The sequence below is a fragment of the Salmo salar genome, chromosome 05, assembly GCF_965601325.2.
Source record: "Salmo salar chromosome 05, fSalSal1, whole genome shotgun sequence".
NCBI lineage: Eukaryota > Metazoa > Chordata > Actinopteri > Salmoniformes > Salmonidae > Salmo > Salmo salar.
In genome coordinates this window covers 56,719,561-56,747,084 of record NC_138295.1, presented here as the reverse complement: position 1 = coordinate 56,747,084, position 27,524 = coordinate 56,719,561, and the positions used below count along the sequence as shown (strand labels likewise).

The window sequence follows — 27,524 nt, the reverse complement described above, 5'->3', positions numbered from 1 at the left end:
GTTTAATGTACATTACTTATATTCATAACAAATTGTACATCCAAATGGATGATTTTGTAACTTTTTATAGGATGTTTTATATTGTATCTTGCATCATTGAGGGGTGATGTACACTGCAGCCAAAGTTTCTAAACCCAGAGGGGCAACATCGCGAGACTGCCGGGAATGCTTGTGAAGCAGATCAAGCAGACAAGGCCAGGGTTGAAGAAGTCAATGAGAGTAGTGAAACATTCTTCCTTAGTTTTAATTTTCTGGAAATGTAGGCACAACCTATGAACGACCCAATGTTTTAAGTAGTTTAACATTTTATTACTCCAACTTCGTGAAATTGACCAATTGACACGTTTTCATTTGCCAAAAAAACTACTTTATATTGAAGGGGTGCCTTTGATTTGATGGCCTGTAAATTCGCAGTTCGGCGCGAGAAACCTTAGACAAGATTAAGTGTTTCTGCGCATGAGTTTAGCGATCTAACGTCGCCATGACATCGCCTACAAGCGTGATCGGGGATTTTGATTGGAGAAGCAGTTTCTCCCTACACTGAACTGTCTTTGCTGCAGAAACCACGCCACCTTGTTACAGAGGTGGTATTTATCATGCACTATCTCTTTAAGAAAATGGAGACGCCCACAAGCACGTGATTTGTTTTCATCCAATGTATGACTTAAAATATAAAAACTGGTTCAAACCGGTTTCTATCTTATATTTTACATTCGGTCATTATTTTACATTCACCATTGTTGCATTGCTAACGTGGCTAGAAGAGCTTAGTGAGATAGCCAACAACTCACATTTAAAAAAAAATAATTGTGTTGCAATTCCCGAACGATCATCAACATGCCCAAAAGAAAGGTAAGGAATCCTTAATTTTCCGGCTAACAAATATATTTGTATTATAATTTTTTTGCTTGCATCTTGCCGTTTTAAAATTGCATTTGGTCTCATCAGTACTGTATGTCGTCGTTTAGAAATGGCGGCAAAATGGGTCATCCTCTCAACGCAGTCATCAACATATCAAAGAAACCGTAACAAAAAGTACAATTACATAAGAAATAAGGTGTAAAGATATTAGCCATATTTATTAAGAGTATTCGTCCTACATTGAGGATACCTATGACTAGTCCATGCACTCAAAAGCTAAGTACGATTTGGGCATCACGCGCTTGATGCTTCTTGGAAGTTGTGCAGAAGCTCGCGGGGCTCAACTGAGATATTTCATACATATAAACGATTTAACTATTAATATCTGTATTTCAATGTGCTGCCTGTGTCTAGTTTTCTAGTCATGTTGAGGCAGGCTTGAATCAGTGAGCCACAGAAATTGGTGGGAAAAGATGCTTGGTCGTTTTTCAATAGTTTGCACCCGACGCAACGCTTAAATGCAATCATATGAATCCTCTACTTTACCAGCTAATACTAATTCCTTGCTAATGCATTTTCCCCCCAACTAACATTAGCTAGAGTTGTTAACGTTAACTTCAGTCCATTTACCCTAGCCCTGCAAATTTCAACGTCAGGCTGCCATCTTTGCATAGCCAACATTAGCTAGCATCTATGTGAATGCACAAGCAGCATATGCGCGGGTGCTTTTCAATGACCTTTTTTATTGGGTTTATCGTTGAACCTCAAAGTATTACAATTTTTTTTTTTTTTTAAACACATCACTGGATCTTTAGCCGCATTAACTTCATCGAAATAATGTTGCTAGGTAGATTTATTGAGCGCGAACTTCATCTTGTTGACGGCTGTCGAGCGCGAATTGACGCAAAACAAAGGAAGTGCCAAGCGCGCCCGATTGTTGTGACAGGTTAGATTTGAATTTGAATATGCGCGGGAATTCCTTCGAAGTCAGAAGTAGCCTAGAACAGCGGAAATGTATGTCATTAAAAAGAATGTATGGCTAACTCGCTCTCGGTGGTGTGTGTAATTCGTTGTGCAAAATATACATTATACAAAAGCCCAGCATGTTCTCTGGGGATGTGATGCTTCATTTTGATCAAAGGGGCCCTCCATAGAATAAGAGAGGGCGACAATGGACAGCATCTGCTCCAGTTACCTTACTTTTTGAAAAGGACCTATGCTGTACTACCCAGACATACTGTCTGATACATTAGCTAAATGTATTTATTCTTCAACGTATTTCAAATTTGCTTTCTGAATTAATTTCCTACCAGTTTATAAAGATTTTCCTTCTGCTTTTTCTTGTTTTCAGAGTGCTACCAAGGGCGATGAGGTATGCATACAAATATTCACAATATTCATTCTAAACTGTTAGCTAGTGTATTTGTTATAATTTTTTACACTTTAACTGAACTACAACTTATACATGCTCTATAAGATTTTCATAAAGTCTTGAGCAATTAGGTCTACCTAAATGCGTCACAGATCATTTGTTAACACTTATATACATAAAGGGTGATATGAACGGTCAAATGTGCCATTACTCATTTGAAACCCTTTATAAAGCATGACATTTGCTTATTAATTATAATTTGCGGATACATCTATCATTATTTTTGACGGCTTCCTATTCTTTAAGTTGTTGTTTGTTTAAAGTGGGATCAATATAGTAGTAACTGAGTCATAGCTAGATATGTAAAATGTGTTTCTTTTTCAGCCTGCAAGACGTTCAGCACGTTTGTCATCTGTAAGTAGTACTGTTGAAATAGGCTACTTTAGGATCTGTACATTTCTTTGTATTGCAAACTCATGTGGTACTTACCCTAATTACCGTCTTATTTCTTTTTTGCAGAGACCTGCACCAAAGCCGGCGGCCAAACCCAAAAAAGCGGCAGCACCCAAAGTATGTTAAATATTTGTTTCATCTGTCTTTTATTAATAAAGTTAAACTTGGAGTTCTTCAATGTGCTGTTTTCGCATCTAGAGTTTATTAGTGGTTGTGCTAACTCTTAGCCTAAGCGTTATTGATTCATGGCCTTTGGCATCAACTCAGAAGTTGTCCTATTTATTATATTTTTTTAACAGCCACATGAGGGAAAGCATCAGAAAAAGAATCTCAAGTATTTGGCAAGATGCATAACATCTTGAAGGAAGTGAGAGGGGAGAGAAAACACTTACTCTTTCAGTAGTCAACAGTGGCTAACGTGTTTTTTCTTCTTCAGAAGCCAGTCAAAGGAAAGAAGGCAGCTGAGAACGGTGATGCCAAGGCTGAGGTTTGTGTCCTGAAAGGATCTGTTTGCTATCTATTCAATGTGATTCTTCTCCCCCCATTAGGGTTTAGATTTGGTTTCGCTTTAGGCTGTACATGACTTTATCTGCAATCCATCAGTCACCCTTACCTCAAATAAACCACACTGTACCTTGATGGGGATGTGATTAATTCAGTCCACCTCTACATGCATGCATTACTTATTTGATGGGCGCTCAACTCAATTATGTGTGAATTGTGGAATGATATTAACCAAGCAGTTCTGTGGAAATTGTTATTACATAGAACCTCTGGACGCTATGTGATCTATTTGCTTTCTGCCCTGCTGGCATAAGTTAGTGCATGTAATTGAATCGATTTGCACAAAAATAACTAATCTTTAGAGAAAAAAATATTACTTTCACTACAACAGTACAGTAGGCCTATGGGGTAAGATGCACTTAAATATACGTATTTAGTTAGTTGGACGGTTTCTTATTTTCTATTCTCTTGAAAATAACAGATCAAAGGTAACTTTCTTGTTGCATACAAACAGTTTTTTGTTTTACAGTTATTTTTGTAGGTCTGAAATAAGTCAATTTCCCCCCCCATTTCTAGGCGAAGGTTGAAGCCGCCGGAGACGCCAAATGAAGAACTGTTTGAAGTTGTGATCATTCTGTGTACTTGGTGACTGTACAGTTTAAAATAAGTATTTTTTACCAAGTTTTTTTTATATTAAAAGATATCATTTATAGTTCATTGTGGGCTTACATTTGACGTAATGAAGCTGTTCCAAGGGGTTGTCACGTTCATATCCATTTTTATGCCTTGTTTAAATGAATACCGTCCATATCCAGTCAAAGTTTTTAAAAAAGAAAAGAAAAACTTCTAACCCTGCTTTTTTAACTGCTGAATGTTATTTTCCTACATAAATCCAAACATTAAAGGCAGCTAAAGTGTGTTTCGAAAATGTTTACGAGGAATCGGGTTTTTGCCACTCCTTTTAGTTTTTTTATTGTACAAGTAATATTAATTAATTACTTACCAAATGTTTTGAATCAACATCAGATCTTCTCATTCAGGAGACAAAAGACACCGTTTGAAAGTAATCACTAACTTGTATTAGGTCAACACACAATCAACACACAAAATTAATAATGTGAACTTAATCATTTGTTCTATTGTTTATTTTATTAAATTGTTCTGTAAAAACAGTGGAAAGAGCTATTGTGACGCCTATGAAATTTTAAATGTTCTTGAATAAAATGATAAAAAGGCTATTTTTGCTTAATTTAGACATCTATATAGCATAGCAAATCATTATTCAGCAAACTATATCAAACATTCTTTGTCACAGTTGTTGACATGCTAGTTTGTGCACAAATCCACAGGTTATCTAAATCTGATACTTTCCTATTGGGCAGGGACAGCAACTGCTTCCTCATGGGGAACCCTGGGGCTCCTTCCTGTAAGAAAAATGCATAGATAAAATCCATCCACTTTCATCCTATTGGATTACAATATTGAGGCCTTTTCTCTACTGCCATAAAAATGCATTACCTACCAATTCAACCTCTATTGGGCATCTGCTATTGTGTCAGCAAAAGTAAGTTCTCTGCTATGTGGCGGTTCTGTGTTGTCACTTTTCTACCACCAATCCATCCCTTTGATGTCGATAAAGGTAGTGCATGGCTGAGGGGTATCCAGTGCATTGGGAAAGTATTCAGGCAACTTGACTTTTTCCCCATTGTTACGTTACAGCCTTATTCTAAAATGGAGGACACGTATATTAGTGTCTTGTTTGAGAAACAGGCGCCTCACAAGTCCTCAAGGAGCAGCTTCATTAAATAGTACCTGCAAAACACCAGTCTCAATGTCAACAGTGAAGAGGCGACTCCGGGATCCTGGCCTTCTAGGCAGAGTTGCAAAGAAAAAGCCATATCTCAAACTGGCCAATAAAACAGGAACTCTGCCTAGAAAGCCAGCATCCCGGAGTCGCCTCTTCGCTGTTGATGTTGAGACTGGTGTTTTGCAGGTACTATTTAATGAAGCTGCCTGTTGAGGACTTGTGAGGCGTCTGTTTCTCAAACTAGACACTCCAATGTACTTGTCCTCTTGCTCAGGTGTGCACCTGGGCCTCCCACTCCTCTTTCTATTCTGGTTAGAGCCAGTTTGCGCTGTTCTGTAAAGGGAGTAGTACACAGTGTTGTACAAGATCTTCAGTTTCTTGGCAATTTCTCACATGGAATAGCCTTCATTTCTCAGAACAAGATTAGACTGACGAGTTTCAGCAGAAAGGTCTTTGTTTCTGTCCATTTTGAGCATGTAATCGAACCCACAAATGCTGATGCTCCAGATACTCAACTAGTCTAAAGAAGGCCAGTTTTATTGCTTCTTTAATCATGACAACAGTTTTCAGCTGTGCTAACATAATTGCAAAAGGGTTTTCTAATGATCAATTAGCCTTTTAAAACGATAAACTTGAATTAGCTAACACAACGTGCCATTGGAACACAGGAGTGATGATTGCTGATAATGGGCCTCTGTACGGCTATGTAGATATTCCATTAAAAATAAGCTGTTTCCAGCTACAATAGTCATTTACAACATTAACAATGTCTACACTTTCTGAGCAATTTGATGTTATTTTAATTGACAAAAAAATGGTTTTTCTTTCAAAAACAAGGCCATTTAAGTGACCTTAAACTTTTGAATGGTACTGTAAGTCTTTAGACCCTTTACTCAGTACTTTGTTGAAGTACCTTAGCAGTTATTACAGCCTAGAGTCTTCTCGGGTATGACGCTACAAGCTTGGCACACCTGTATTTGGGGAGTTACTCCCATTCTCTGCCGACCCTCTCAAGCTCTTATCAGGTTGGATGGGGAGTGTTGCACAGCTATTTTCAGGTCTCTCCAGAGATGTTCATGTTCGGCCTTTGGCTGGGCCACTCAAGGACATTCAGAAACTTGTCCAGAAGCCACGTCTTGGCTATGTGCTTAGGGTCGTTGTCCTGTTGGAAGGTGAATCTTCGCCCCCAGTCTGAGGTCCTGAGCACTCTGGAGCAGGTTTTCATCAAGGATCTCTACTTTGCTCCGTTCATCTTTCCCTCGATCCTGACTAGTCTTCCAGTCCCTGCTGCTAAAAAACATCCCACAGCATGATGCTGCCAACACCATGATTCACCGTAGGGATGGTGCCAGGTTTCCTCCAGACGTGACATTTGGCATTCAGGCCAAAGAATTCAATCTTGGTTTCATCAGCCCAGATAATCTTGTTTATCATGGTCTGAGAGTCCCTTAGGTGCCTTTTGGCAAACTCAAAGCGGGCTGTCATTTGCCTTCCCTCTGGCCACTCTGCCATAAAGGCAGGGGCGGAAATCCCGGGGGGGACACAACCCCCCCATCCTGGGAAAAATATGATTTGTCCCCCCCAATATATCACTGAAACATAACTATGTAATTTAAATAATATTAATAATACGCAATGAAAGCAATTGTGCTGATTATAGACACTTAATAGCGCATTTTTAAGTATCAAAAGATTGCGACCCCCCCACCCTTTGCCTCACAATGGTTTGATCCACTGCCAGTTCCTTAGTTGGCAAGGTAACAGAGGGGTGGTATCCACTGTCTGAAAGGCACTCAATGAACGTAACTGACGTGAGGTTAATCTAGTCAATCGCGCACACACTAGCTGAATATGCAGAGCTAGCGGGCAAATATTAACTATTAAGCTAGCTAGTAATTATTCCATTTATGTGGCCTCGTCAAAGATGGAATCTTTGCTATCGTCAATTTATTCCAAGATCAGCATGCAGATGATGTAAGTAAGTGCTTCAAAGTCCCTGTGATAAGGTTAGCGATAAACTGAAGTCCAAACTGAACAGAACTACACTCTTCTACCATTGTCTTAAATATATTTAATGGTCTCGTTACAAAAGCTAAATTGTCGCAAAGGAACTTTTATTCATTTTATTTCACCTTTATTTAACCCGGGTAGCAAAGATTATAGCAAACACCACTGAAACGGAATTGGCGCTCGCTAGCTTTGCAAATTCAGCTATTGTTGGAAGCCAGCCAATATGAAACAAACTATTAAAATTACAAAAGGTTGCAGCATATGTTGTGTAAATGGTGAACTCATACAGCTGTCAACTCTTGTCATTTTAATCCGTTTCACATTTGCTAGCTACCTTTTAGATCGAAGCCCAAATAGAATGATTGAAGATGATAGAAGCCCATCTCCTACTGTAAATAACCTACACACAGCTGCTGTGTAGCCAGCCAGCCAGCCAGGTAGAAAAATGGCAGAAAAATAAAAGACGGACATCAGAGTATTTTTCAATACACCAAAACACATAGTAAGAACCCTAGTAGCCTAATATCTCAAAGACTAGTTGATAAAATGTTCATAAGAAAGAAATGAAATTCTAATAGAAATGTTTCACAATGATGTCATTAGGCAGAGCAGGCAACAGATGGCACAGAGACAGGGAGTCTCAGGTAAGTTTGTTGAGTCTTTGGCAACATTATGAAAGGTTCTCAATTTTTTTTACTTGTAAAATAGGAACATAATTGGGAAATACCATGGATACCCCCACTCTCAACTTAAACGGGTGACTTATCTAAGATTTGTTAATGGCAATGGTATTGCTGTTGTGATTAGTTGTGTAGTTTTGGGTACCGGTAGTTAGGAGTACGGCAAACACCTTATTTCTTTGGTTCCTCAATATACATTTACCATATTACAATGTAGGCTATGTGTTACAGCACTACTTTTGGTGTCCCCCTCAGGAATTGCTCTTGAGAAAATTTCATTGTCAATTTTCAATTTAATTGTCCCCTCCAAAGTTGATATCAGATTTTCGCCCCTGCATAAAGGCCTGATTGGTGGAGTGCTGCAGAGATGGTTGTCCTTCTGGAAGGTTCTCCCATCTCCACAGAGGAACTCTAGAGCTCTGTCAGAGTGACTATCGGGTTCTTGGTCACCTCCCTGACCAAGGCCCTTCTCCCCGATTGCTCTGTTTTTTGGTACCTTTCCGCAGATCTGTGCCTCGATACAATCCTGTCTCGGAGCTCTACGGACAATTCCTTTGACCTCATGGCTTGGTTTTTGCTCTGACATGCACTGTCAACTGTGGGACCTTATTTAGACAGGTGTGTGCCTTTCCAAATCATGTCCAATCAATTGATTTTACCACAGGTGGACTCCGATCAATTTGTAGAATCATCTCAAGGATGATCAATGGAAAAGAGGATGCACCTGAGCTCAAGTTTGAGTCTCATAGCAAAGGATTTGAATATTTATGTAAATAAGTTAATTATCTTTTTTATTTGTTATACACTTGCAAAAAAAAAATGTTTTACCTGTTTTCGCTTTGTCATTATGGGGTATTGTGTTTAGATTGATGATTTTTATTTCATCCATTTTGGAATAAGGCTGTAACGTAACAAAATGGAAAAAGGGAAGGGGGTCTGAATACTTTCCCGAATGCACTGTATTATCTGACTAGATTTCAATTTGACATGAGACATCAGTGTGATACATTTTAGCCTCCAATAGAGGGCAGTGTCTGACCAGAATTAAGAGACTTTAATCAGTGGCTTGCCTGTCCACCAGATGGCTTTCTTATCTCCAGCACTTTAGAATTGACATAAGGAGAGACCTGTTAGTGTTTTCAATTTACATACATTGTACTTAGAGTTAATATACATCCAACCATTTGCCTCCCAAACTTTGCAACATCAGCATGGCTAGGCTCTAACACATTTTGGTAAATTAGAAGGATAGCCTCCCCATTCCAACGTGGGAATTATGAAAAATAGCGAGGCAAGTGGCTATATCTTTTCAGCCAAATAGGAGAGTGTATGATGTGCCTCTCCCTACAGTGGGATGTCACACACAGACACAACACTCGCGCCACAAACCAGGGGGCCAATATGACTGGCAAAAAGATGTAAACCTGTGAGTGTCACTATCCACAACACAAGCTTATACAGTACAGTATACAGTACAAACCCGAGACAGTGGAGGACTGTACAAACAGCAGAGAAGCAAAACATAGAAACATGTGGCCTTGATGCTGTCTATAAGAGAGGGGTTGGACCTAAATGTGGGGTTGGCCTGTATGCCATGTATCAAAATGAACAGATGAGGATTTCACACTCCACCGTCATTCTGGTAAGGGATAGTGAAGCTGCTCTCCTCTATCGCGCAGGTCTCACACATTGGACTGGTGTGCCCTTTTCAAATACTGTAGGCCTATTGGAATTCCCTCTAGTCAGGAGGCACTTAATGGACAAGAAACAGGAATTAACAAATGAAAACAAAGTGAAAGCAGACTCTTCATCTGAAAAGAAACAGAGCCACCGTAAATGTTTTATGAAACAACAACTAGCGAGACACCACAAGGGATGGTAGTCCATCTCCACCCTGCAAACCTCATCCGCTGAGTTCATGTGACGAGCATGAAGGGTGAGGGGATGGCATCCTCAAAGACAAAAGTTAAGCTATACACATAGGCCTACTAGCAGTTATTTGAGGGTGACTACCCAAATGGGACTAGGTGGGAAGAGGAGGGAGTGGGAAAGTTTCTCACAAGGAGAACAAATTATGGGGAGGGGAAAGCAACCTTAAAGGAAAGAGGAAGGTGGGGGTTGCTGAGAGTTCTGCTATTTGTTCTAGGATAGTGTTGACAAGAGGAATGGATATGAACATTCCAAATGTATTTAGGTCTATTTAAGCAATAAGGCATGAGGGGGTGTGGTATATGACAAATATACCACTGCTAAGGGCTGTTCTTATGCACGACGCAATGCGGAGTGCCTGAATACCACCCTTAGCCGTGGTATATTGGCCATATACCACAAACCCCTATAAGGTTCCTTATTGCTATTATAAACTGGTTACCAACGTAATTATAGCAGTAAAAATAAATGTTTTGTCATACCCGTGGTTTACGGTCTGATATACCATGGCTGTCAGCCAATCAGCACCTAGTTTATAATAATGTATAACTTCTGTCTTCCATCAACATGGCCTTTGACCAGGGGCCAAAAGTGTGACACCAATCAGGCTCCCGAGAACAGGAGTTGCTCAGCCCTGCGTTAGACTAGAGTTCAACTGCATACAACTGGCCTACACAGCAGAGCACTAAACTAACCATTTGTGTGCTAAATGTCTGTCTGTTGCTCGTTGGGCCAATAACCTATCTGCAGTCAACGAAAGCAATACTCCAACAACAGTCAATTCATCAATTATGTAGCCTATAAACCGAAATTAAAACGTGGGAAACGCAACCGCATCAAACACGTTCTGTTTCATTAGGGCTACAACATACATTTCAGGTATAGGACAAATGTATTAATTACCTGTAAAGAAACATTCTTTCTCCGACTAGAAATACGTGTTATCGATCACACTTGGCGAGCACATTCTATTCAGAGGGGTCTGTGTGACTTGTATGCACATTTTAGATGTCTTGTGCACTCATGGCTCAGATTGCCCCACCCACCTCATGTATCTCTAGGCTGGCTTGGCTTCCTATATAGCTTGATACGTGACCATCGTGTGCTTGTACTCCCTCGTTTGAGTACATTTCAACCAGCTCAATCCGAGCACAGTTGCAGGTCAGTTCAATCTACAGCTTTTTAAATGACACTTTTGCGCGAAAATTAGTTTGTGTGTCCACAATTGATTTCCAACAGTTTGATTGGTTGACTCATTAATTAGCTAACAATGGAAATGAGCACGTACTGGAGGGGTAGAAAAATGGTTAAATTGTGTTATAACATTTTGGGGGGAAAGAACTGATTTTTACGCCACAATAGGACTTGGTTGGTTAACAATATGGATGGAGCCGCTAGGCAAAGTTATTTTATTAACTGATTTTTGTAATTAAAGTATAACCGCTCAATGGGATAGATATTATTGATTAGTTAAATAAATGATTTAACTCTTCATTTGGAATTAATAGGTGTGGTTTTTAAATTGGTGATGGAACCACTTAGGCTGTTTAGACAGGCAGCAGAATATCTTTTTTTCGCACAATTTATATTTTGACCATCAGATCAGTTAAAGATTTGACGTAATAGATGGCAAACAGAACGGAGGCTTCTACAGATGCTATTTTATCTAAAACATCAGGTGTACGCCGACTCCAGCTAAGTAACTAATGCAAAGATTTAAAGCGCAAGTATGCGTTTTTTCTGTAGTACATTGCCACAATTGTCAGTTATGTAGCTGCCCTACTGATCTCAGTGCGTCCTTGCTGGGATGACACAATCAATCAACTGTCGGAGAATACCAACACATTGGTTCCACGGGAGCAGACAGTACACAGCATGCCATAATGTTCTGAATAGTGGCCAAGTATACCTCGCTCCCTATTCCACTGAACCATTTAGGAGTAACAAACAAGTCCCAACATTTATTGGGAACTGTTAAACTACCTGTTCACTACCCTCCGGCTCTCCGGGGTTGTGCAACTCAACCCTGGGCCTAACATCACCGAGCCAGCGATACTCACCGGAGTGGAAAGCAGTGTATCGTCGCCGCTGCGGAAGTGGGTGAGTGCTATGGTCCCATGGTTTCTCTCGAGTCACCCGGCTCCAAGTTGGAATTTGACTCCAAACATATCCAAGTCGATATAGGCGATCCCTGACTCTACTTCTGGCACGCAATTAGTTCCCGTATCCAGTGCAAGCGGAAGGGATAGTTAATAAAAAACGGCCTAAACCTAGCCGTCAGAAAACACAGAAAATGTAACTTTTTTTTCAATGTGTCAATCACTCGAGTTATCTGGGACCCACGAGCTAAACCCAAGGGACTAATAGGGGGCACTTGAACATTCGCAGTGTCATTCCAAAAAGTGATAAATTCAACATCTCACAGACTCCAACCTTGACTTCCTCTGCCTTTCAGAGACATGGCTCCATAAAAACTCTCCATATGCTGCTTTGATTGTGCCTGGCTACAATGTTTTCAGGAGAGACAGGATTGAAGGAAGAGGGGGTCAGATTTACATTAAAGAGTATATCCTATGTAAACAAATTGAGTGGTCATGTGATAATGAACTAGAATGTATTGGCCTAAACGTTTCACTGTCTCCCCAAATGTATTTTACCCTTATTGGAATGTATAGACCACCTTCCACCAAAAGTGTGTTTTTTGATTTAGTTTAATAACATACTTAGGGAATGTGATTTTGGGGAAAGAGGTCATCTTAATGGGAGATTTTAACGTTAATTATGAAGACAAGTCTTGTAGGAAAACCCTCAAACTGATCCCTAATACCTTTGACCTTACACAGCTAGTTAAAGGGCCAACCAGGGTGACTTGTTTCTCTAAAACACAGATTGATCTGGTGTTCAGTAATTAAACCAGAGAGAGTGACTGACTAAATGGTTACTGGGCTATCTGATCTTAATCTGACACTTGTAGCCAGAAAGCTTTCTAAGAACAGGTTTAACCTCTACTGTTAGGTATTCTGAGTTGACCAGGCTTTCTAAGAGTGAATTTAATTATTTTGAAAATGCAATTAAGGAAATTAAGTGGAATGGTCTCTTGTCCTATACAGATGTGAAAGCAAATAGTCAGGTTTTTCTATCCACAATCCAGACTACAATAAATGGCTTCCTAAAGAAAATCAAATCTAAACCTGGCCAAAAGAGCACTATTCCTTGGCTAAATGGAGAAATCTGGTAACTGATGAAAGAACGAGATCATGCTCTAAAAATATCCCAAAAGTACAAATTAGAGCATGACAGACGTAGGTTTACCATGTTGAGAAATAAGGTGTTGAAAGAAATCAGACGGGCTAAGGCAAACTTTTTTTTAAATATTAACATAATTGGTGAAGCAAAGGGAAATTCTAAATTGATCTGGGAGAATCTAAAAAAAGTTAACAGGGAAAGACCATGGTAACACTGCAAAAAGACTAGAAATCATGGTGAATGACAATCTAACACAGGATGCAGTCGAAATAGCAATAGCCTTCAATTCCTACTTTGTTGACTCTGTCAGGGTACTGACACAGAACCCCCTCCACTGGTTTCTTGGGCTCAGTGCTAGTGAATGACACTCAACCTAAGGGAGGTTTCTGAGTCAGAGGTGAACAAGGTGATTAGCTCACTAAAGAACTCTAAAGCCAAAGATGTGTTTGGGCTGGACTCTACCTTTCTTACAAACTACAAAGAGTCACTCATTGGCCCCATATACTAAGGTCACCAACACATCTATTGGTCAGTGGGAGTTTCCAAGGGTCTGGAATTTGGCCATAATAACGACACTCTTTTAATCTTGTGACCCTGGTGACGTAACTACAGGCCCACTAGTATACTACATGTGGTGTCGAAGGTTGCTGAAAAGTGTTTAGCAGAACAACTGATTGCCCACATCAACAACAGCCCCCTTCACATTGCACTCCATGCAGTTTGGCTTCAGAGCAAAACACTCCACAGAAACGGCCAACTGCTTTCTTCTGGAAAATGTGAAGTCCAAGATTTTTATTTATTTAACCTTTTAACAAGGCAAGTCAGCTAAGAACAAATTCTTATTTACAATGACGGCCTAGGAACAGGGGGTTTAACTGCCTTGTTCAGGGGCAGAACAACATATTCTTTTACCTTGTCAGCTCGGGGATTCAATCTAGCAACCTTTCGGTTACTGACCCGTTGCTCTAACCACTAGGCAACCTGCCGCCCTGTTGGACAAAGGGGGCGTTGTTGGGGCTGTGTTTCTGGACCTAAGGAAGGCTTTTGATACTGTTAACCATGAGGTTCTCCTCACAAAATTGTCCAAGTTCAACTTTTCCCCCGATGCCTTGAGATGGATGAAATCATACCTTGAAGGCAGAACTCTGTGTGTCAGAGTGAGCAATGAGCTGTTGCCCACTCTTAGCTATGATTAGGTGTGCCCCAAGGGTCAATACTGGGGCCCCTCCTGTTCAGCCTGTACATTAATGAGCTGCCTTCTGTATGTACTGGGTCTGAAGTTCAAATGTATGCAGATGATGCAGTGATATATGTGTAACCGATGTGAATTGGTTAGCGGGGTGCGTGCTAATAGCGTTTCGATCGGTGACGTCACTCGCTTTGAAGTAGTTCCCCTTGCTCTGCAAGGGCCGTGGCTTTTGTGGAGTGATGGGTAACGATGCTTCGAGGGTGGCTGGTTTGAGTCCAGGTAGGGGTGAGGAGAGGGACGGAAACTATACTGTTACACATGCAAACAACAAGCTACACAAGAATTCACTACTGTAATGGCCCAGGTGACAAAGTGGCTCAGTGACTCATGTTTGTGTCTCAATGTGAAAAAAACTGTCTGCATGTTCTTCACAAAGAGGGCAACTGATGCTACTGAGACATATTTCTGTGGGGAGAAGCTCCAGGTGGTATCTGATTTTTAAGTACCTTGGATCCAACCTCACCTTTTTTCACCTGCTTAAAAAAAAAAAAAAAAAATTAAATAACCTAGTTCAACCTAGCGAATTTCCAATTTATACGCAATTGTTTGACTACAGAGGTAGCAAAACTGTACTTCAAATCTATGATACTCCCCCACTTAACATACTGCTTGACTAGTTGGGCCCAAGCTTGCTGTACAACATTTAAACGCAGTGTCTGTCTATGAACAGGCTCTCAAAGTGCTTGATAGGAAGCCCAATGGCCATCACTGTTTCATCCTCAGAAAAATCTTGTGCAATACACCGACGTATGTTTTGTATTCAAGATTCTAAATGGCCTGGCTCCCCCTCCACTCAGTACTTTTGTTAAACAGAAAACCCAAACATATGGCAGATCCACAAGGTCTGCCCTAAGCTGTGACTGTATAGTTTCCTTAAGGAAAAGCACCTTTAGTCAATCTGCTTTCTCTGTGAGCGCTTCCCATGTTTGGAATACACTGCCATCAGACACACACAACTGCACCACCTATCACACTTTCACAAAAAACATGAAGACATGGCTAAAGGCCAGTCAGACTAGTGAACATAATACCTAGTTGTGTATTGCTGCTTTCCATGTCAGTTGCTTGTGAGGTGTGGAAACACTGTTGCTTTTATGGATTTTGTCTTGTTGTTTTTTTTTTGTGCTATATTGCTCTGTCTGCATGCTACGTCTTGCTTGTCCTGTGTTCCTCTGTGTGTGCTCACTGCTCATTGATTGTCTGTATTGTAATTGTTTTTAATAACCTGCCCAGGGACTGCGGTTGAAAATTAGCCGGCTGGCTAAAACCGGCACATTTACTGAAACGTTGATTAATGTGCCCTGTCCCTGTAAAAATAAACTAATGTGATTGGTCAAAATACCAATTTGGTTGGGGAAAAAAAGATCGGAATGGGCTGCCAATGTGAACAGCCTTAGTTTAGGCAGTTTATCACCATTGAGAGCAATTCTTTAATTTTTATTTAACTAGGCATGTCAGTTAACGTTCTTATTTACAATGAAGTCCTAACCCGGCCAAACCTAGACGACGCTGGGCCAATTGTGCATCGCCCTTTGGGACTCCCAATCACGGCCGGATGTGATACAGCCTGGATTCGAACCAAGGACTGTAGTGACGCTTCTTGCACTGAGATGCAGTGCCTTAGACCGCAGTGCCTTAGATCGCTGCACCACTCGGGATCCCAATTACCCTGCAGCACTGCTTATCTAAAAGTATTCATTGTATTTTGTTGGATGTCTGCTAAATTGGAAAGCATCTTGTTTATGAAATATGGTGCAACGTTTTTGGAGAAACTGCTCAATGCTGGTTCTTGCTAGCAGCATACCACCCTGCATCCCACTGCTGGCTTGCTTCTGAAGCTTAGCAGGGTTGGTCCTGGTCAGTCCCTGGATGGGAGACCAGATGCTGCTGGAAGTGGTGTTGGAGGGCCAGTAGGAGGCACCCTTTCCTCATGTCTTAAAAAAAAATATATATATATATACCAATATCTTTTGGATGGGACTTTAAACGGGTATCCTGACTCTCTGTGGTCACTGAAGATCCCATGGCACTTATCGTAAGAGTAGGGGTGTTAACACTGGTGTCCTGGCAACTAGATTTATTAGGTGACGATTTGATGGCAATTCATGCATTTCATAAGATTATTAAACTCTTGTGTAAATGTCTTCAGAAAACATGGTAAACCAATAAGGTTTTACTACATTTGTTAGTTTAACTGAGAAAAGTACTATATGTGTAAATACTGTAACAACTGTAATGGTAGTTGTTCACACATGCCAGAGGCAGGTGGCAGCAGCGATACTCCATTCCAGGTTTGAGGTGGCGGTATAAGGGCTTTGACTGAGAAATGCTGGGAGGACAATGGGGTGATTCAAATGGCACTGGCGGAGGGGTCACATAGGGTGGGGTATGTGAAATTCTGTAACACTGTTTCTGGTTAATTACATGCCAGGGATGGGCATAATTTCACACATGTGGGTGTTTGTCATTGGAATTTGCTGTCTGTTGTGTTAAAAATGCACAATAGGCCTATGTTCTTTATTTATTTAACTAGGAAAGTCAGTTAAGAACAAATTATTTACAATGACAGCCTACCAGGGAACAGTGGGTTAACTGCCTTGTTCAGGGGCAGAACAACAGATTTTTACCTTGTCAGCTCGGGGATTCAATCCAGCAACCTTTCGGTTACTGGCCCAACACTAACCACTAGGCAACCTGCCTTCCCAAAATGTTCGCCTCTCACCAAGTACTAGCTATGTTGGTTTAAAGTTGCTACTTGGGTCTTGTTTAGAACGCCTCTAGGCCTATATGGTTGCATGCATGGACTGTATATATTAACTATACCATCTAGTCATGCGTACGTTTTACCTTTTGCAGGACTAAACTGATAAAACCCTTCACACGTTGATCTCCGGTTAACTACTGGTGCTGTATCTCCGATAAGACTATACGTCCCCCATCCACCCCCTCCCACACTAGTTGAGGGTGCATAATATGGTGATAATGTATTAATATGAGATTCCTGGAAGCATCATACGTTATGTGATCTTTACATTTCATGAATTAAGCAACGTAATCAATGTCTGGCTCAATGCCAATTGACGATTGACTGTCATCACACGCCCTCCTTCCTGCTTTTTTTTTTTCCATTGACATGTCAACTCTGGGTGGTAGGTGCCGTAAGCTGCATTCAAATTTTATGGCCAACCCAGTTGGTTCTGATTTACTTCGAATGGCTTGTGCTAATGGTCTTAATTGTTTACAAGCCACACTGCAAAGACGTGATGGAAATGGTGGCCCTCCTTTTTCAGAGCAAGACTCACTTCAGATTAGGTGCATGTGCCACTTCTGGAAAAACTCCCACAATTTCATTTTGGGCCTGGGACTCCTTCATGCACAGCTGATGGCTTGCCTGTGAATCATGACCATCACAGACATAGGGGGCTTGCCTGTGAATCATGACCATCACAGACATAGGGGGCTTGACTGTGGGCGTTGTGGTGACGCTTTCCCCTCTTGATGAAAGATTAAATTACTCTGACCATTTTGCAAGCCCCTTGACCAGGTCTGATTTCCACTCTACGCCACAGAAACAAGGAGAAGCCAGTCAATGCGAGCATGCTCTACGTCGGCATGGCTTATTGCTGCTCGAATGAGGAAATATGGAAACTAGTGCACACGCTACGGTCACGTGAAGTAGAGGGTAGGTCTTAAACCCAGTAAACACTGGGGAGAATGGAGATTACACAACTTTTAAATCGATCAGATTTATGATGTGATGTAATGCTGCCGCGGATCCGTTGCTGTCAGATCGGTGGCTCTGAGGAGAGATTGAAGTTCTTACAGTAGCACAGTCTCAGCTGCTGATGCCTCTAGCTCTCCCCATTTTATCAGCCCACGTCACTCAGTGGAGAAACCTCAGTTGTTTTAGATGGGAACAGTACGGGGAGTGAAGATGTGGGAGGGAGGAAGGAGCTCTAGAAGTCTGTCATTGGCTGTGAGTTCGGGGGCTTGCTGTATGTGCTCACGAGACCGGTGCAGCAGAAACATAAGGCGAAGGACATTTTTACTGCTCCTGTGTCAGAGGGAGGGATTGAATTCTGCAGAAATATCCTCTGTTTACAACGTAAAACACAAAATAATGCATGCAGATGTAACCGATGTGAAATGGCTAGTTAGTTAGCGGTGGTGCGCGCTAATAGCGTTTCAATCAGTGACGTCACTCGCTCAGACTTGAAGTAGGGTTTCCCCTTGCGTTGCAAGGGCCGCGGCTTTTGTGGCGCGATGGGTAACGATGCTTCGTGGGTATCAGTTGTTGATGTGTGCAAGGGTCTCTGGTTCGAGCCCAGGTTGGGGCAAAGAGGGGGACGGAACCGACACTGTTACACAGAATTAGGCCGATACCTGCTAATTATCAAAATCCAGAAAAGAGCTGTTAAATTTTACAACCACCTAAAAGGAAGCGATTCCCAAACCTTCCATAACAAAGCCATCACCTACAGAGAGATGAACCTGGAGAAGAGTCCCATAAGCAAGCTGGTCCTGGGGCTCTGTTCACAAACAAACAGACCCCCACAGAGCCCCAGGACAGCAACCCAATCAGACCCAACCATATCATTACATTTACATTTAAGTCATTTAGCAGACGCTCTTATCCAGAGCGACTTACAAAATGGTGCATTCACCTTATGATATCCAGTGGAACAACCACTTTACAATAGTGCATCTAAATCTTTTAAGGGGGGGGGGGTTAGAAGGATTACTTTATCCTATCCTAGGTATTCCTTAAAGAGGTGGGGTTTCAGGTGTCTCCGGAAGGTGGTGATTGACTCCGCTGTCCTGGCGTCGTGAGGGAGCTTGTTCCACCATTGGGGTGCCAGAGCAGCGAACAGTTTTGACTGGGCTGAGCGGGAACTGTGCTTCCTCAGAGGTAGGGGGGCCAGCAGGCCAGTGGTGGATGAACGCAGTGCCCTTGTTTGGGTGTAGGGCCTGATCAGAGCCTGAAGGTATGGAGGTGCCGTTCCCTTCACAGCTCCGTAGGCAATCACCATGGTCTTGTAGCGGATGCGAGCTTCAACTGGAAGCCAGTGGAGAGAGCGGAGGAGCGGGGTGACGTGAGAGAACTTGGGAAGGTTGAACACCAGACGGGCTGCGGCGTTCTGGATGAGTTGTAGGGGTTTAATGGCACAGGCAGGGAGCCCAGCCAACAGCGAGTTGCAGTAATCCAGACGGGAGATGACAAGTGCCTGGATTAGGACCTGCGCCGCTTCCTGTGTGAGGCAGGGTCGTACTATGCGAATGTTGTAGAGCATGAACCTACAGGATCGGGTCACCGCCTTGATGTTAGTGGAGAACGACAGGGTGTTGTCCAGGTTCACGCCAAGGTTCTTAGCACTCTGGGAGGAAATGAAATTATTAGTTGACACATTGGAAAGAATTAACAAAGAAACAGAGCAAACTAGAATGCTATTTGGACCTAAACAGAGAGTACACAGTGGCAGAACACCTGACCACTGTGAGTGACCCAAACTTAAAGAACGCTTTGACTATGTACAGACTCGGTGAGCATAGCCTTGCTATTGAGAAAGGCCGCCGTGGGAAGACCTGGCTCTCCAGAGAAGACAGCAGTGTGCACAGCCTCACAAAATTAGGTGGAAACTGAGCTGCACTTACTAACCTCCTGCCAAATGTATGACCATATTAGAGACACTTATTTACTGGGGGAAATACCACAGTGGGCCATCACAGCAGCAAGATTTGTGACCTATTGCCACACAAAAAGGTCAACCAGTGAAGAACAAACACCATTGTAAATACAACCCATATGTTTATTTATATTCCCCTTTGTACTTGAACTATTTGCACATCGTTACAACACTATATATATATATATATATATATATATATATATATTTATTTATTTATTTCACCTTTATTTAACCAGGTAGGCAAGTTCTCATTTACAATTGCGACCTGGCCAAGATAAAGCAAAGCAGTTCGACAACATACAACAACACAGAGTTACACATGGAGTAAAACAAATATACAGTCAATAATACAGTAGAAAAATAAGTCAATGTACAATGTGAGCAAATGAGGTGAGATAAGGGAGGTAAAGGCAAAAAAAGTAAAACACTGGAATGGTAGATTTGTAGTAGAAGAAAGTGCAAAGTAGATATAGAGATAATGGGGTGCAAAGGAGCAAAATAAAATGAATAAATACAGTAGGGGAAGTGGTAGTTGTTTGGGCTAAATTATAGATGGGCTATGTACAGGTGCAGTGATCTATGAGCTGCTCTGACAGCTGGTGCTTAAAGCTAGTGAGGGAGATAAGTGTTTCCAGTTTCAGAGATTTTTGTAGTTCGTTCCAGTCATTGGCAGCAGAGAACTGGAAAGAGAGACGGCCAAAGGAGGAATTGGCTTTGGGGGTGACCAGAGAGATATACCTGCTGGAGCGTGTGCTACAGGTGGGTGCTGCTATGGTGACCAGTGAGCGGAGATAAGGGGGGACTTTACCTAGCAGGGTCTTGTAGATGAATCTCCGTAGTAACACATCTTTGATAGTTGTAGTGAAGGAACCCTTCAAAGATATAGAACACATCAAATAGCATTGCCCAAAAGGACATTGATCTAGCTTTGCATGATGGGATACTACTACAAGGCTGTGACGTCATTGTCCATCAACATTGGAATGAAGCCATGAAAATAATTAAAAGTAAGATTCTGGTGACGACTCAACGATTAGGTGGAGTAAACATTGGTTACATCATTGTTTGGAAGATTTCTGGAAGAGAAACAGCAAATATTATCCCAGTGAAATGGAAGGACCTTATGTAACACAGACTCCACAATCATAAAGGCGAAATGACCCACAAATGTGAATGTTGTTCTTCCAAGTCAACATGAACAAGGAGTGGTCAGTTCTGGAAGGCAAATCCTGATATTTCTGCTACTGTTGGAGGAGATGATGGCAGGTCAACGTTGTTACATAATCCAACGCGTTGACATGTTCCCGTAGATGTGTGCTGTTAAGCTTATGAGCACTTTTTTTCTCTCTCTCTGTGTTGGCTGGATGAGCAAATACTATCTGACAGGTCACAGAGTTCTTCTACTATTGTGGGGAGGAGGGTTGGGCGTGAGTGTGTTAGAGCGCAAGCCACAGAGAGTGATGCATTTTGACAGCTGTGTGTGTGTTGGGCAAGTCTGCAGATCTGGTTGGGTGAGACTGGGCTATATAATAGGGCGGAGCATAAAGCAGAAGCTTTCTCTGTAGTTCCAGTCTCCCGTCACTCTGTTGGGTACCCAAACTACCAGGTGCTCTTTGGTTGGCTGGGCGCTCGGTGGTTGGAATTCAGACTGGCCAGTTGGAGTAGCAGCTACAGGATCTTTACCACCACAGAGCCTCTGGAAGGTGTGGAGGATCCAACGGTTTTGTTTTACGACTGCATTCCGGACCGCTTTTTGCCCAGGAGCAAGTCGGAAACCCGAAATTTCAAGTAGTTTTTGGTGCATTCCTCTTCTTTTTTTTGCCTGAACAAAAGGGTGTAATCGCAACCAGGTTGGCAGATGAATCCCTCACATGTTTCTACCTTCCCTGCACACTGCCAGCTTTTCCCCTTGCCTCCCCAGTGAAATTGTTGTTGTTGATGCGATGTTCACGGATTGGTGACCTTTGACATAGGACCCATGTTATTGGTCATGGAGAGATGCATTTAGATGGCATAATGAGTTAATTAGGATCTCTTTAGTGGTGGTGTTGTCGTCCCCCCCCCCCCCCCACAGCTGGTCCTGTTTACTTGACTTGTGAGTTGGAGCGCCATTGCTCAGTTTTCCGCATCTCGCAGAAATGTACTTCAAAGCAATCCACTCAAGCAGTTGGAAGTACAGAAAAAGGACAATTGAACACTTGAAAGGCTAAAATTTGGCTCTTTCCAATTAGGGATGTCGCATTTGAATATGATCTGGAAAATTGTCCTGCGTTTAGTGTTTGGAGGGAATTCCTAGAATTGGAATAATGATAATCAAGATGACCACTCATTACGTGATCATCTTCAGAGGCTGAATGAATTTAACATTTTTCGGGTCAAGTTCACGGCTTCGTGAATAGCAGCATTGTTGCCCTCGTCAGATCTAGTTCAGACGTGCTGATTTGAGATTATTATTATTATTATTATTATTATTATTATTATTATTATTAATAAAACATTTTTAAAGGTTCTGAGAAACGGTGTCAGGTCCAAAACCAGACCAGATGTTAGTTCTGACGACGGTATTCTTTTCTGGATGGGTTTGTCTGTAACGAGACTAGACTGAACTGGACCGGATCAGGGAGACTGGGTTTGTTCATAGTCCTCACCTCAGGCAAGAACTGTTCCCTTCCTCGAAGCCATTCAGATGGGTTGAGTTTATTTGCAAGCATAGAGAACGGCCTCGTTTCTCATTATGCCAGTCTGTCGCCGGTATCAAACTTGGAGAGGCTTTGGTTTAATTTCTAAGCACATTTCTTAGTTTGATGCTATGGTCTTCTACTTGGATGGTTCTGAAAACACTCTTTTTATTGAGGCATCAGTATGCCTCTACACATGGGATGAATCATGGTTTCCTATTGGCTTAGTGGTCAGATGGAGTGACTCCATTATCTCTTTCTCTGCAGGTCTCCAGACCAGAGCTGCATCAACACACTGCACAAAGAAACCAACCCCAGACCCACTACAGACATGATCATCCGACTGGGCAGACTGACCCCTGGATACTTCCGCCTCCTACAGGTTTGTAAACTATTGATGACCTTTTCATTGGGGTTTTGGGTGTGCCTAATATTGTATGAATTCATGTGGCAGGAAATATATTGTACTAATTGATTTGACTTGTTACAGTGAGTCAGCACTGAATCCTGTAAAGCTGCAGTCCATATGTATGGAAGCGTCAACACTTAATTGAAAAAAATAAATAAAATCATTCCATTTCAGAAAAACTTATTACCAGTATTGTGTTCTAGCGTTGCAGATGCATTAGAAATAAATCATCTGAGCACCATATCCGCTCTCACCCAGTCAATTAAATTCCTATTCTCCCTTTAACAGTTTTGTATTTGCTGATCTTTAGGCTTGAATAACAATAATGGCAATGACCGCTTTTTTTTCTTGTTTTTTTTCCCCCAATAGAGTACTTGTTGACTTAGGAAATGCCAGCTCAGATGATTCACTTGACTTGGAATGTAAGAGTAGTGTGACAAGGTTTAACTTCCCCCTTGGCTCAGATGTGGATGTAAGCAAAATGAAAAATGGACCACTTCAGAGTATTTGAGCGTTACTCCAAGGCCATGGTTTCCCTGCTCACACCCAGTAGCTGAAAGCTAATGAACACTGCCTCTCTAATCCTCTTAAAATGTAAGTAGTTTTTTCCCCCTTTTTGCCTGAGTTCTACTGTAGACTCTAAACGAGGCAAGTGACCAGTTGTTAAAACGGCATTACCAACACTAATAGGTCAGTCCATGTTGAATTCAGCCAGGCGGGAATCTGGGCCTGATGTACAATAGTAGCCGCTCCCGCCCCCCCCCCCATCTGACACCCACAATCTGCTTTCATCAACAAAGCCACTGATATGATTAGCATTGACGCTAATGTTGGTGATATTATTTCCTCACCCTTTTGTTCCTCCTCCACCGCAATAATCATTTACAGTCATGAATGTGACGCATGTCGTCATTTGTGTAAAGTGTTTCCTCTGCTATTTTTACTAATTCGGAAAACAAAGACCCCAGTATAGACTTTAGGAGAAAGTGACTCGCTGTTACGGAAAATTCCACATGTTGCTGTGACAATTGATTTTCTTTGTAGTTGGAGGATTTGAATATGTGTGATGGAAGTGAGGACTTCTCTGCGTACTTGATTGGATTTATGATGGTTAAAATGCTTCCAGATACAATAAGTTATCCATGTGGTTATTAAATCAATACTCTCCATTAGTGAGATTGCTTTCAGGTGGGCATAGGCAATCAAAGATGTCTCTAACATCCTCATTGAAAGGGAAAGTAGGAAAACAACCTAGTCAGTTCAACTGAAATGTGTCTTCCGCATTTAACCCAACCCCTCTGAGCCCCAGACCTCTCCAATCCCACTTCCATATATACACTATAGATACAAAAGTATATGGACACCCCCACAAATTAGTGGATTCGGCTATTTCAGCCACACCCGTTGCTGACAGGTATAATAAATCGAGCACACAGCCATAGACAAACGTTAGAATGGCCTTACTGAAGAGCTCTGTGACTTTCAATGTGACACCGTCATAGGATGCCACCTTTCCAACAAGTCAGTTTGTCAAATTTCTGCCCTACTAGAACTGCCGCGGTCAACTGTAAGTGCTGTTATTGTGAAGTGGAAACGTCTAGGAGCAACAGCGGCTCAGCCGCGAAGTGGTAGGCCACACAAGCTCACAAAACAGGACCGCCAAGTGCTGAAGTTCATAGTGTGTAAAAATCGCCTGTCAGCGATTGCAATACTCACTACCGAGTTCCAAACTGCCCTTGGAAGCAACGTCAGCACAATAGCTGTTGGTCGGGAGCTTCGTGAAGTGGGTTTCCATGGTCGAGCAGCCGCACACAAGCCTAAGATCACCATGCGTAATGCCAAGTGTCGGCTGGAATGGTGTAAAGCTCGCCACCATTGGACTCTGGAGCAGTGGAAACACGTTCTCTGGAGTGATGAATCACACTCCATCTGGCAGATGCCAGGAGAACGCTACCTGCCCAAATGCATAGTGCCAACTGTAAAGTTTGGTGGAGGAGGAATAATGGTCTGGGGCTGTTTTTTCATGGTTCGGGCTAGGCCCCTTAGTTCCACTGAACGGAAATCTTAATGCTACAGCATACAATGACATTCTAGATGATTCTTTGTGGCAACAGTTTGGGGAAGGCCCTTTTCCTGTTCTAGCTTGATAATGCTGCCGTGCACAAAACGAGGTCCATACAGACATGGTTTGTTGAGATTGGTGTAGAATACTTGACTGGCCTGACCTCAACCCCATCAAACACCTTTGGAATGAATTGGAATGCCGACTGCGAGCCAGGCCTAATCGCCTAACATCAGTGCACGACCTCTTATGCTCTTGTTGCTGAATGGAAGCAAGTCGCCGCAGCAATGTTGCGACATCTAGTGGAAAGCCTTCCCAGAAGTGTGGATGCTTTTATCGCAGCAAAGGGGGGACCAACTGCATATTAATGCCCATAATTCTGGAGTGAGATGTTCGACGAGCAGGCGTCCACATACTTTTGGCCATGTAGTGTAGTTGCTATCTTGCGGCTGTATCCAGAGGCCTTTTTCACTGAAGATATGGCAGTGCTCTCTAAACGCCTGAGCTTAAAATGGAGTCCTGTCTTATTTGCTTTGAGGCCCTCCAGGGATAATGGAGTGCAAAGAGGGGGACTGTATTGTATGGAGTCCACACACCCTCCTGATGTGAGGGGACTTTCTGCACCTGCTCTTTGGTATAGTGTGCAAGGAGTTTGGTCTCGTGTACCAAGAACATTGTGCCCCCTTTTTTGCTAAAATCTTTCCTTGCCCTCTAAATGTTTAATAACTGTTCTAACAACAACCCTGTGCACATGACAGGGGCACTGTGGATATGTGGAACGCTGGTGTTGTTGGGGAAGTTGGGTTTTTGGTATCGTTTTTGAAAGGAAGAAGCTTTTACCTCTTTTTATTTCTGTACATTTTCATGTTTCGTCACATTCAATGATCATTTTTATACAATCTTTGACTTGGGCAAAATTTAGGCATTGGTTTTGTTTTTCCAGATTTGGTTCAGATATGTTCTCCAACCCATGCATTGATCACTCATTTTTTGTTGTTGTTGCCTTTTGTGTGTTTTCTCTAGAGACAGGTGGCGGGTGAGGTGCAGACCCAGCCACAGGACCGCATGGTCAACCAGATAGCCATGATGCTGGCCATCATGGGCCTAAGCCTGTCCTACTACAGTGCCAAACGGATGACCGAGAAGGTCCAGAGGCTCCAGAAGAGAAGAGATCCCCATACACCCTGAAGAATCCCCCCCTCCCCCATGCGCCGGTCCGCTTTGAACCTGGAGAGAAGACGAACCAACGCGGAGATGTTGTGGAGAGGAGACGTGGAGATGTCGGTGTCCAGAACAACACCTTTTCACAACCGATCAGTCGTAGTCACGTCGTTCACACACTGGGGTTTTACTGGGATCCCTCTCAATGCGAGGAGAGTTCGGGGGCTGCTGCTTTTAAGAGTATCTTGTTAATTTTTCACACCAATTGGGTGGGGAGGAGGAAAGAGGCCCACGGTGGGGTACGTGTGGTCCTGATAAGTTTTGGGGGGGTAAAAAGTACTACCAGCTGTCTATGGTCAGGCTGGGTCTGAGCTTTACTCATTGCCAAGGTACATGCGTGCAAGATTCCATCAATACTGTTCTGAGCTAAAAAGGATAGAAAAATGCCAAACTAATGTACTGTGAAACTTGCCAGTGCTCCAAGCATATGACTGTGTGTAAAATAACTGAACAGTAATTATTTTTTAAGGGAAGGCTATCTGCATTTGAGATGTATCTAGTAATGACTGAAGGCGGGCCCGTAGTGTGGGGAGAAAGTAACCCTCTTAGGTTTTTGTCATTTCTTATTGTTAAAAAAATAAAAGTGAGCAATGTGAGCTAGCTGTGGAGGAGGAGGAGGAGTCTCAAACTGGTCAATAAGTCCACACATGTTTAAAATCTGCTAATGTCAGACACAAAAAAACAACAGTACAAGTGAAATGCAGTATTTTGACGTTTTAGGAACTTGCTTATCCAAATCTACGAAAAAAGGCACTTAATCCAAATAACAACTTTGTTTTTCTCACAATGTTTCTAGATTAATCTATTTAAGTTTTAATAAAGAACGGTGGCTTTCTTTAAAGAACTCGATCTGCAATAGCTACTAGGTGTTACCACAGAATATTCTAACTTCAGTAAACGTTGCATGGGTGTGCAGCTTTTAAACTCTACATAACTTAAGATTTCATTAAAACCGTCACGTTTAGTTTTTTAAAGAATGATAACTATGAATGTATATTTCTGTGATGTTTAGAAAAATCAAATAAAGCTGTGAATGATAAGAACAGTGGCAGTTTAGTAATGATTTTAAGGTGTTTGGGAATTCTGGAAAAACCGACATGAACAAGCTCCATTTTATCACAATAATTATCTTTCACTAAGGGAAACTTCTCTTAATCTCTACATTTCTCTGTGAAATGACACTGTTGCCACACCAGTTCAGCTCAATAGCTGTTTGGTTGTATTTGGCATATTAGACTGTGTCGTAGCACCACTTCCTGTATCAAAGGGTGTCTGGTGTTTGCAGGAGCGTGACGTCTGCACAGAACAGGAAGTGTTCAGGCCTCCAGACAGCCGTTATCTTCCTCATAACTGGGG

The 27,524-nt window shown here is 42.1% G+C and overlaps 1 long non-coding RNA gene across 2 annotated transcripts; it reads left to right on the top strand.

The window, feature by feature from the left end:
• Positions 1 to 10,688: 10,688 nt before the first annotated feature.
• On the top strand, positions 10,689 to 27,211 carry LOC106605154 (uncharacterized). 2 transcript variants are annotated; one of them, XR_014392345.1, is made up of 3 exons: positions 10,689 to 10,777; positions 22,744 to 22,858; positions 25,971 to 27,211. It is a non-coding gene; the product is annotated as an uncharacterized LOC106605154 (long non-coding RNA). The 2 variants fall into 2 exon arrangements; XR_001328799.3 differs by lacking the exon at positions 10,689 to 10,777 and adding an exon at positions 21,344 to 21,648.
• The last annotated feature ends 313 nt before the right edge of the window (positions 27,212 to 27,524 follow it).